The following is a 12,864-nucleotide window of genomic DNA, read 5'->3' on the forward strand; positions in this document are numbered from 1 at the left end:
TAGTCCTTTGATGCCTATGGCGTTCTGTGTTGGCTTTCTCTTGGTCCTACTGACTGGGGTTCTTGATCATCTGTCTAAATCTGAGGGTCGCCTCCTATTAGTGCATTTTTTCTGCTTGTTATGTATGAGTGTGTTCCTTCTTATTACAAATAGCCCTCAACTTATGTTCACTCAATGTGTGCATGGTGATCTTTTCGTGCACAATGCAAAATCAGGCTTTCAACTTTCAAGTGCACTTCAAGTAACAAACAATGTGGGGTGTGAATGCAGGATGATGAATACAAATCTTGCTCTCCCCTCATTCCATTTTCAGCCAAATATGGCCCTAATGCAATTGATGACCACTCGTATGGGTTCACTAGGGCCTTTATTGCATCTCTTAGCTTGGTTAGGGTGTAATTACGATCTGTGGGTCAATTTGGGGCTCTAAACGGGAAAGTAGCTAATGGGTTTGCTAGTTGTTTCTTTTAGGTTGTTAGGTCATACTTTTTGTAGTCAAGAGGCTCTACGAGCCGTTTGACATGTCTGGAAGGCTTTTCGAAAGGTTTCCCTATTGCGAGAGGTGCTATATCTAGCTTGGGATGTGCTAGATCTGGCAAATTTTTCATGTCAGCTTTTGGTTCGATTTGCAAGTGTTCAAGTATCAAAATTGGACTATCCAATTTTGGTTGGTCCTATCGGCCCACTCGAACAGCGAGTGGTTTGATTATGGGTCCTAATGTGTGCGATTATGAAGGTCCGAATCTGATTGCTCGAGTGTCTGAATGTGGGTCGATCTAATTGTTTGATTCCCAATTGTTCGATAGTTCGATGGCCCGATTGTCCAAATCGGACAAGTCACATGTCCAATCAGATGGGTTGAGTGATGTTTGAGTGGTCTGATTTCTAAAATCAAACCGCCATCTGATTATTAAAAATCGGACTCTATCAGGTGCATCTGATTTCGACCATGGTTCTAAACAAGATGAAAAGCAAATCAATGGCAAGGATTTTGGGCATGCAAGGCTACACAAACTGCCAAAATGCAAGAATAGACAAGGGGCAAGGTTCATACATACTTGATGCGGTTGAAAATACCCTTACGTGACGATCGATCTGCCCTAGGACTCTCTCTTCTCTCTCACTCACACTGTGAGATTGAAACAGAGCCTTCACCCCCTCTTCCTTGGGTTTCAAATCCTCATTCTAGTGCATGAATGTTTCCCCATTCGTGCTCTTGCCTTGTCAATGGATTTCAACCCCTTTTTTCCCTTGTTTTTGCCCTGTTTACAACAACAATCCTAAAGCGATTCGCTTCGATTTCTTGGTCCTATCCTACTCTAAATGCAACGAAAATCAAAGCTCAAGTACCGAAATGATTTATCCTACTTGCCTAATCATTAAAAACTCAAAATACTTACTTGCTTCGAAGATTAAACTCCCAAATCTCCTACCTACATCAAGCACCAGTTGGGGATGAAACCCTACTTCAACGCTCGATTTGAAGCACGCAAGTGCTCAAGCTTGAATCCGGTGGTCTTGGCAATGGAACCAAAATGAAGGCGGAGCTCACACTCAACCATCAAGACCCATAGACTACTTATTGTTTCAAGTGTTTTAAGCAATCTCTAATGGCTATCTCTCACCTAGTCGACACGCTTCTGATCCTACAAGTGTAGTGAGCTTATCTTAATGCCCAAATGAGTAGCCTCCTCCCTCAAGCACTCCGGTAGCTCCATGATATGTGATACAAACTCAACCCTCTACCTTCAAGCTCCATCCACCATAGCCACATGCGGGAGACAAGAGAAGAGAGGAGAAGATGGAGAGTTTCTCCACCACGGTCCCTCACCCTCACACACTCACTCCCTCACACTCTCACACTCCCTGTCTCAAGCACAAGCACAATCACAAGCAAGAGGAAGAGAAGAAAAGAAGAAGAGAGCTAATTTTGCCACACACCAAGAATGAGCTTCTCATTCACTTTTTGAGTTTATATATAAGCCCTAAATCCTTTGGGCACCCATCTCCTTTTTTATATGACTGGGCATCTTGTCGAGGTCCTCTTTTCTAGTTCCCTTCTATTTACCTTATCTCTTCACCTATGCCCATCTAGATTTTACAATTTGCACAAGAGGGAGCTTGGTGCTCTTTTACAAAATTTTAGGGGCATTTTTCATTTAAAAATACACCTTTCGTCTTTTGCATTTTTTTGAGGTTGCCTTTGTGCTTTTTGCATTTTCTCCTTCTTGTTGACTTCATTGGGTCCACATTTCAGAATTTTCTTGGAATTATTTTTTCTTTTTTTTTCTTATCCTGCAGTGGGGTTAACAATAGCTATTTAATGAGATCAATTGGATAGAGTGAGAGAATCAGATGGCACACTGATGAGTCAACTCACATTGAGCAATAGTGCTTGAACGAGGAAGTAGTCAAAAGCCTCTAAGAAACCAAGTGGCTAGGGAGGGAATAAAAAAAGAGAAGAAAGTGCAAAGGAGAAAAGAACACATGTATGAAGATGTACCTCTAAGAAGAAGTGAAGTAAAACACTTGAAGCTTAGGGAGTCCAAGAACTATAGAGATAAGTGCCTTCTCTTGATACCTTATAGCATGGGATCAAAGACTTGTCGTCAAATGGAGAGTCAATTAGTATCTCCTGAGCATTGCTTCAATTTGAGTCCCTCCAATCAAGATCATAGTTGAATCAAGGTCAACTCGTAGCTTACAAAACCCAAGTTGATAGCAAGAAGTACTTATTTGACAGTGGCAAGAGCTTGATATGCATGCTAGGAGTCAAGTCGAACCATTTAAGCCCTTGAAGTGATCAAATGCCTTGAGGAAATGAAGTTAAGTGTGGGCACCAAAACACCAGTTGAATGAGAAAGGGGAGATTCAAATCAGATGCCGCCTTGAGTTGAATATGATGATGCTTGCTTGAATTGAATGTGATGCCTCATGAAACAAACCACGCATTTTATACTTGTATGCTATGCCTTGCAAACAATCGAATTGGATGCCAAATCCTTGAGCATGGCTAAATGGAATAAAATGTCCAAAAGTGATTGAAAGGAATGAATCCTTGTGAGAATTTAATGCCAAAAACTAGGAAGAGGTGAGTAGGGTAAAAAAGGCAAGCACTTTAATTGATGCTTGAAAAAGCAATGCCTTTAACAGAGTTGATTTAAAACACTTATCATGAACAAATCAAATTCCTAGTTGGATCAAATGCTTTGTTGCCTCTTGTGGTGGAATCTAACATCTTGTGATAAACACTTGGAGGCGAAGCCAATACTTGGGATTGAATGCATTAAGCCATCACCCAAGGGGATAGAATCGAAATCACATTGGAATTGACTGAATCAAATGAGCAAACATTTGAAGGGAGTATAATCAAATTGAGTGAATCAAATGACTCAACACATGAAGGGTGTGTAGAATTGAATTGAGTGAATCAAATGGCCAAACACATGAAGGGAAGTAGAATCAAATTGAATGAACACTTGAAAAAGCACATGCTTTACTAGGAGGAATCAAATGCTTTTCTAGCCATTGATGCTTTGAAGAATCAGACACCTTGTCAAATCAAGTGAGCACTAATCTCTATGGTTTGACATTATGCCTTGTCAATTCGGATGCTTTCTGAATCAATGGACACAAGTTGAAGCCTTGCCATAGAAGAAGGTCACCAAGAATTAGACTTGTCTAATTGAATTGATGAATTCATGGAATTGAATTGATGAATCTATGCTTTGTGAATCAATTACCTTGTCAAATCGGGTGCTTTGTGAATTAAATGCAAGTCAAAGCCTCACCATGGGATCAAATCGATGTGGTGATTGAATTTGATGCCAAGGATGGATGTGTTGAAGACATGGCCGCATATGAGATGATCAAGACAATCAAATGTAGGAAGAAGCCAATAATCAAATGCTTTTCATGAGACTAAGGGTGTGTCTACATTTGATTCTATCTCCATTTGATGCAAAACAAGGCTACCTCTTTAAGTCTCCAGAGAATTCAATGCTTTAGTCTTGTCCAAGAGGAGAACGATGATAACAATTGAATCGGTAGAAAATCCATGCATCGAACAAGTCACTAGATCATCTTTGGTGAGTGACCAAAGACAAAAGCAAGAATTAGATGGGAATGGAAGGCAATCCTTGAGTGAGTCACCATCCCCATCATCTAGTTGGAAATTAGGGTTCCAACTTTGATCTAGGAGACAAATTGCCATCATGACATGATACCCATCCTTTCAAATGCCATCATCTTTGCCTTTCCATGATTGAATGCCCTACTGAATACTCGAGTGTTGAAGCATTGTGGGCAAACACTTTGAGACCTTGGGAATTGAGTGAAGGGAGTGGAATCATTCAATAGATTGCACTGAGCTCAGCAAAACAAATGGGACGTTGAAACCTTCCAAGTAGAGTTGGAATTGAATTCCCTCACCAAGTATTAGACACTTGTTTAAGTTTCTTTTGGACTCTTTAGAACCGAGGCTAGATATGTGCATTGTTTTCTTTCCCTATCTAGATCGCATGTTTGTGAGTCAAGTTCTCTATTAGGTGCATGAAAGTGTCAACTTGCCAATTTGGAAATAAATCAATAGTTGGTCTTCTATCTCTTGAAGAGTCTTGAAATGCATACTAGCATTATATTTTCCTCATTGAGAAGTCAAACATTGCAATCGAATGCCTTTACCTGGATGGAGCTTTCAATCAAACCATAGAACCAACCATAATTGCACTAAGGAAATGAATTGGAGATTGCATTTGTGAGAGTGAATTGAAGACTGATGCTTATTCTAAACCCTCAATCTAGGGTGACCCCTAGGAGATATTTTTTTGAGGACATGAGTCTTAAACCTTGCTTCGTACTCTAGAATTGAACAACTTAGAATCGAATGGTAATCAAGACCACCTTGTAGAAATCTATTCTCATAACTTTTGATCCATAACTCTGATTGTTGAGATTTCTTCTGCAAATTGTGGCGTGCTTCTAATCTACAACTTTTTTGAAGACTCCAAGTCAAAATTCTAAAAAATTCTACCTTGAAAAAAATATGTACAAGGTGCAACTCTCTTTTCTTGCGCATAGTCTCAGTCAAACATCAACTCACCAAAGCTTGTAACTCTCGCATATTGACTCAGATAACAACCAACCTTTACATGCCTCTTTCCTAGGTGTAAAAGTCCATCTCGAAGTGCCAACACCATTAGAACTTCTTTCATTAACTCCAGATTTTAAAATACCAAATCTTTCCTAAATAGTAAACTATAGCAAATAGATTAGGGAGGAAAACACATTCGGAACAACAGACCCACCATCAAAAAATACATTAAGAAGATGACCTAGCCATCAATGCACCTTACTAGACAATGAAGGTCACATAGATGAAAGTCAGTTTGATCCCAAGTGACCAATGCATGGATCATTTGACCAACTCTAAGAAAAGAAAATGTATTCCTCAGGAACCACCACCTCGTTATCTAACCTGGACAAGCTCACAAAAACTCCAATTCTATGAGAAGAGTCAAAGACCATGTCCACCTTGGGATCCAACGTAGATAACTTCTGATTTGACCCTAGAAAGTTCCCAAAAGAAATCAAGTAAGTATTAGAGAAATATGATTAGAAGATGAGGGTAGTTTACAAGGGGAGATTGACACAAGAAATAGTGACTGAACTAGGAGGTTGGAAAAGGACCTACTATAACAAATCACTAAATTCTTGCAAGCATAAAGACTTGACATGTAAGGGAAACATGAATCTCAATACCTAGGCCGAGCAACCTTGTTATGCATCATCTTTAGGCAAAAAGAATTGAAAGAAGAAGAAGAAAGAGAAGAAAGTGCAAGTGCAACTTTCTTTAGACAGATAGTGCTACAACCCTAGAACAAGGGAAACGAGTTTCTGATATGGAAGCAAAAACATATGCTCCAAGGATGAAGGAGAAATAAAGTGCAAATATTGGGAAATACCATGATCCTAAGTAGCAACTAGACATAGTGGAAAAGGTTTGAAGCTAGGTAAGAGAGGCAAAAGCGCACTTCAAGATGTTGAGCCAATTCTAGATGGTGACTTGCATGACTCTTCAAGCTTGAGCCCCCCAACTTCACCCACATTTGTAGGAACAAAAGGAACTCGAACACCAAATGCCACCTCATGATCTAAATAGCTCAACCAATAATCCAAATCAAGAGCATGGGAGATGGAACTACAAATGGTTTGCAAAAGATAAACCAAATGATAGCTTGCTAGCTACATTAACCTCAACCTCGATCAAAGTCTACTGTTGGGACATTTGTGCTAAAGCAAAGTCCAATGCTATGGAAAGCTCTAAAGCAATGGGTAGAAGAATTGTTGCATTTAGGAGAAGCAATTATGCAGGTCCATGATGCAAACACACACACACACACACACACACACACACACACACACACACACACACACACACACACACACACACACACACACACACACACACACACACACACACACACACACACACACACACACACACACACACACACACACACACACACACACACACACACACACACACACACACACACACACACACACACACACACACACACACACACACACACACACACACACACACACACACACACACACACACACACACACACACACACACACACACACACACACACACACACACATATATGCTAAACTCTATGATAGGAACCCTATAGGGAAATGCCTTTGGGAAAGGGATTGAGATGCATGTTGTTCTTCATGTTGTTGCACTATAGGAGATTCCACCAAAAAGGGGATCATAGGCAATCCACATGTGGAAACAACATGATTTAAGGACCGTTTGGCATATTGAAGAATTGGCCTATTAAGATTGTAGGCATCAGAATTTTCGATCAGCTTTATCATCATGAAGGGAGTTGACTATGGCATCGTGCTTGGTCAACCCTAGATGAGGAATACACAAGCAATTGAGGATTGGGGCAATAGCCTAATGTTCTTTGAAAACTACACGATTCTTATTAGGATTGAGATGAACACTTGGAAAACCTCACCCATGGACTTGGACACCATTGCTATCTTGCTAAAGGGTAACACCAACACCACATCAAACTATGGTTTGCTGCATCCCTTCTTGATGATGTGCAAGATTGGATGCATATCCTTACTACCATTGACTTGCCTTTCTTAGATGATGTGGAGGATTATAAGCTAATGGTCACTGTAGTTACACATATTGAAGAGCAAAGAGAAACGATGAACACCTTAGACTAGCACTTGTCATTATTTTCGATGTGTATGATGGCAAAAAGCACCGAAACAACTCCAAGCATGTACTACAAAGCACTTGTAAACAAGTTGGAGTTTATTAAGATCTTAGCTTTTAAAAAAAAGGAATTGCATCAAAATCCTAGTGCAAACCTAAAACCACTCAAAGAGCTCTTGGAAGCTTGATGATGCAAGTGGACCAAAGAGCATGATCTAAACCTCAAATCGGGCCCTCCTCCAAAAGAACATCGAGTTGGAAGAAGAGGCAAGGATGGAGGAGTTGATAGGGTATTCAATATGGATTGTGATAGAACTTGGTTAGAGTACTTGGAAGTATTGGATTATGAGCAAGCAGGACTTAATTAAGCAAACTAAGCAACTTTATATGAAATCAAAACTGTTTTTGAGCTACGACCACCAAGAGAAACATCCTCATCTAGCAAAGGTTGTGAATTTAACTCCAGTCAAAATTCAGCTTCCTATGCTACCTAAAACCCGATGCACCAAGGGGGACCTTTCGATCCACTTGTAGGACAAAAGGTTGAAGGTGTTGAGATATCGAGCTCCACTCGTGATATGCCAGGGTGACTGTTGTGTATTTATGTCACCGACTTGTCATTTGCAGACGCGGTTGGTACACCGCCCATGAATAATAGCTACATGACAGCTATCCTTATCTACTCTAGTTCGTGGCTCAGTTAGTATGCCACCTTAGTTAGTTGAGTTTGGTTTAAGACCCATATATAGGGTTCTTCTATTTCTTTGTATGAGAGTTCTTTTGGCTTACACAACTAAGAAGAGGAAAACTGTTTTCAGCCTCCACCTCTGTGTGTATTCCCCCATTGTGCAAGCAAGAAAGCTACAAGTGAGACTCCTTCCTTCTCTCCCACAATCTTGACATGGTATCAGAGCCTTGTTCGTGGTAAGGAGCTCAAGAAAGCAAGCCAAGCTCGCGGTGTTCTGGTAAGAGGAGCAGTGTTGCTTTCATTTTCTGTTTTGGGAGCAGATCTCTGCACGTAGCACAGTCGAAAATTGCAAGAGTGCATTGTCTCAGGTTGAGACGCCCTTTGTGGTGAAGCAAGAGGGTAGTATATGCTGCGGGATACAACTTTAGCCTTGGGTGACCCTATTTTCTTGATTTGAGGCCATTTCGGGGCCTGTTTTGGAGGCGGAAGTTTTCAACACGCACTCAGGAAAAGGCCCAGTTTTATGCTGTGCAGCCACTGTTCTACAGGTCGGTGAAAAGTTACTGTAGAAATTGCATCGTATGCTTGTGCGCAGAGACATTGGGAGTTACAGAATCATCCATGTTGCCTGTTGATGCAAAATCGTCACTAGGAAGTGACTGTGTGGTCAAATACCACTTTCGTCAGTTTTGCAGATTTGCTTTTGTGAGGCTGAAGCTGTGTTCTTTGCAGTGACAAATTTTTTTGCAGTGTTCTGTAATGGCGTCTGATTCTTTCTCACAGATTGTCACTGAAAAGCTTGACAAGAACAACTTCCAAGCATGGAAGTTTAGAATGACGAATTTCCTTATGGGAAAAGGATCTTGGGAATTTGTTGCAGGAAATGAAGAAGAACCAGTTCTTCATGATGTTCCCAATCAACAACAAATGCAGGCATTTAAAGCATGGCATGAGAGAGCCAGGAAAGTTATGTACTGGCTGTCTATCAGCATTTCAGACTCTATGATTGTGCATATTCAAGATGCAAATACGCCAAAGGAGGCATGGGATACTTTGTCAAAAATGTATAGCACAATTAGGCAAGCCAGGAAAATGCAGCTCAAGCAAGAGTTGCATAATGTGCAAAGAGAAAATATGAGCATCAATGACTACCACATGAAGGTGAAGAAGATTGCAGATGCACTTGTGTCCATTGGGTCGCCAGTGGAAGATGATGATTTAGTTTCTCTGACCTTGAATGGTCTAGGGAAGGATTATGCACAGTTCCGAACATCCATTTCCATCCGTGAATGATTTCCTGATTTTGAGGAGTTGATTGCTCTTCTAATTTCTGAGGAGCAGAGAAATGGTGGTGCATCTTCTTCAGGAGGAACTTCAAAAGAAGCTGTCTTCTACTCAAATGCTAGAAGAGGTAGAGGCAGAGGTAGAGGAGGCCGATTTGGAGGCCATGGCAGAAATCAGAATATGCAGCAAACTCAAGAAAACCAGTCCTATGGAGGAGGACGTGGTAACTCTAGAGGCAGGGGGAGCCAAAGAGGTCGTGGTGGATGGCAAAGAGGCCAAAATGCAAAGAATAATGTTGAATACTACTACTGTGGTAAAATGGGTCATATGGCTAAAGACTGCTATAAAAAGCAGAATGACATCATGAATGGAAAACTGCAACAAGGGAATTATGCATCTTCTAGTAGACAGGGTGATGATAGAAATGAGCACTTGTTTATGGTGCAGCACATGAACAATTCTGTGACAAGTGCAGAAGAAAGCAATGATGTATGGTATGTTGACTCAGGTGCATCAAACCACATGACAGGTCATGCAGAATGGATGGAGGATGCAAGGAAAATGGAAAAACCAGGATTTGTGGAGACTGGTGATGATACTGTACATCCTATTGTGCAGATTGGAAAAATTCATTTGTCTATGCAGGATGGGAAAAAGAAATACTTGTCCGATGTATTTCATGTCCTGAATATCACCAAGAATCTGGTTTCTGTTGGTCAAATGGTTGAGCAGGGCTTGCATGTCAGATTTAATCCTCATGGATGCTTTGTTGAGCATATGAAAAATAAAGGTCGCTTGATAGCAAAAGGAAAGAAGAAGGGCATAATGTTTACATTGGATGCAGACATGTCTGAATTGAGTGCAACAATGTTTGCACATGGGACCGGTGTAGTTGCAGATATTGATATTTGGCATAAACACATTGGTCATGTTAATGTACAATGACTTAAATCAATGCATGCCCAAAATATTGTTGCAGGATTGCCCAAATTCAAAGTTGCAGAAATGCATAAGGTATGTGAAGCATGTCAGTTTGGAAAACAGGCAAGGAAACCATTTCCTAGACATGTTCAAGAGAGTGAGAAGCCATTGGAATTAATCCACTCTAATGTGTAGACTACTAAAGCTGCATCTCTTGGAGGCTGTCATTATTTTGTCACTTTTATTGATGACTATAGCAGAAAAGTTTGGGTGTATTTTATGAAAAAGAAAAGTGAAGTTTTTGGGCATTTCAAAACCCTTAAAGCTATGGTTGAAAAAGAAACAGGCCTGCAAATAAAATGCCTAAGGTCAGATGGAGGGGGAGAGTACCTCTCAAATGAGTTTGCAAAGTTCTTGCAGGAGCATGGCATAAAGCAGCAATATTCATGCAGTCATACCCCACAACAAAATGGAATTGTAGAAAGGAAAAACATGCATATTGGAGAGGTATCTCATGCCATGCTCAATGAAAAAGACTTGCCAAATTTTTATTGGGCTGAAGCAGTTGCTACAACAGTCTACATAATGAACAGGACTCCCACTGCAGCAATACATGGAATGACTCCAGAGGAGAGGTATACTGGTAGGAAACAAGATATTTCTCATTTGAAAATTTTTGGTTGCATTGCCTATGTACATGTGCCAAATGAGTTGAGATCCAAGTTGGATCCAAAAGCTGAGAAGTGCATCTTTATTGGTTACTCTCTGCAGCAAAAAGGGTATAGATGTTATAACCCTTCTACTCGTAAGTTTACAGTGAGTAGAGATGTTGTTTTTGATGAGATGAGTAGCTGGTATAAATCAGTAAATGTGATTGATGATGTAGATGCACAAAATGGTAATGCTGCACAAAATTCACAGTAGCAGTCACAAAATATTAGTGGACCTGGAGCGTCCTCTAGCAGTGGTTCACATTCTTCGCCATGGACAGGCAGATTGAGATCAGGAGAATCTTCTCAAAGCAATGCAGATAGTGGTATGCAGGTATCACGAAAAGGAAAAGAGAAGGTTGATCAACCCATGTTTGATGTGAATGCACTCTTATGTAGATGGTGAATCCAGTGGCTCAGAACAGAGCATTGATGATGAGTTGGGTATTCCTTCTATTGTTACACCTGGAGTAAGGAAGACCAGGGATGTTTTGAGAGCACCTGGGAGTGAACCTACTTTGCGCAGGTCTACGAGAGCTAGGTATCCTGTGGATAGGCTGAAATATGATGGATTTACAGCCATTCACTATGCATATATGGTCCAAGTGATACAGGAACCAGAACCCACTTCTTTTGAGCAAGCCATGGGAAAAGAAAAATGGGAGAAAGCCATGGATGAAGAAATGGATGCCTTGGAAGCAAATGCTACATGGGAATTGGTACATTTGCCTAAAGGTAAAAATGCAATTGGCTGTAAGTGGGTTTATAAGGTGAAGCACAATGCAGATGGTTCTGTGAACAGATACAAGGCAAGATTAGTAGTCAAGGGGTATGCACAAACATATGGCATTGACTATGAAGAAACATTCAGTCCGGTTGCAAGGATGGCAACCGTAAGAGCAGTCATTGCTATGGCTGCATCAAAGGGATGGTTTTTACATCAGATGGATGTAAAGAATGCCTTCTTGCATGGTGATTTGCAAGAAGAGGTCTATATGGAGCAGCCACCAGGTTATGTGCATGTTGGTTATCCTGAGTTTGTTTGCAGGTTGAAGAAAGCCTTGTATGGCTTGAAGCAAGCACCTAGAGCATGGTCTGACAAGATAGGACAGTATCTTGTCACTATTGGCTTTTAGATTTCCAAGGCAGATTTCTCACTTTATGTGAGAAAAACAGAGAAAGGTATTATGCTACTTGTCATTTATGTTGATGATTTGATTATGACAGGTGATAGTGATGAAGATATCCTTCATGTGAAAATGCTATTGAAGCAAAAGTTTGAGATGAAGGATTTGGGAGAGCTGCGTTATTTCTTGGGCATTGAGGTGATTAGATCACCAAGTGGGATACAGCTCTTGCAGAGGTAGTATGGATTGGACATGCTGTTCAAATATGGGATGACAGGCTGTAAGCCTATTTCAGTTCCTTTGGAGCAGAATGTGAAGCTGAGCACAGATGCAGGTGAGCTTCTGGAAGACCCTACTATGTACAGATGCATAGTAGAAAGTTTGATTTATATGACTATTACCAGGCCAGATTTGAGCTATGCTGTTGGATTGGTAAGTCAGTTTATGCAGGCTCCAAGGAAACCACATTTGGATGCAGGTAGACGCATACTCAGGTACGTGAAGTCCACATTGCAACATGGACTATTTTATGAGACTGGGGTTCAGATACAGTTGCATGGATACACTGATGCTGATTGGGCTGGTAGTATTTCCGATAGACGATCTACCAGTGGATATGTGTTCTCTTTTGGGAGTGCTGCAATCACTTGGAGCAGCAAGAAACAGCCTACAGTTGCCTTGTCGAGCACAGAGACTGAGTACAGGGGTGCAACAATGGCTGCATGTGAGGTAGCTTGGTTGCATAAGCTACTTTATGATATGCATCAGTCTACAGATGGGCCAGTTGTCATTTATTGTGACAACATGAGTAGTATACACTTGGCAAATAACCCAGTCTATCATGCTAGAACAAAGCACATTGAGGTGCATTACCACTATGTGCGA

Source organism: Lygodium microphyllum, chromosome 25 (assembly GCF_053477565.2).
Source record: "Lygodium microphyllum isolate KBCC chromosome 25, Lygodium_microphyllum_v1.1.10, whole genome shotgun sequence".
NCBI classification, from domain to species: domain Eukaryota; kingdom Viridiplantae; phylum Streptophyta; class Polypodiopsida; order Schizaeales; family Lygodiaceae; genus Lygodium; species Lygodium microphyllum.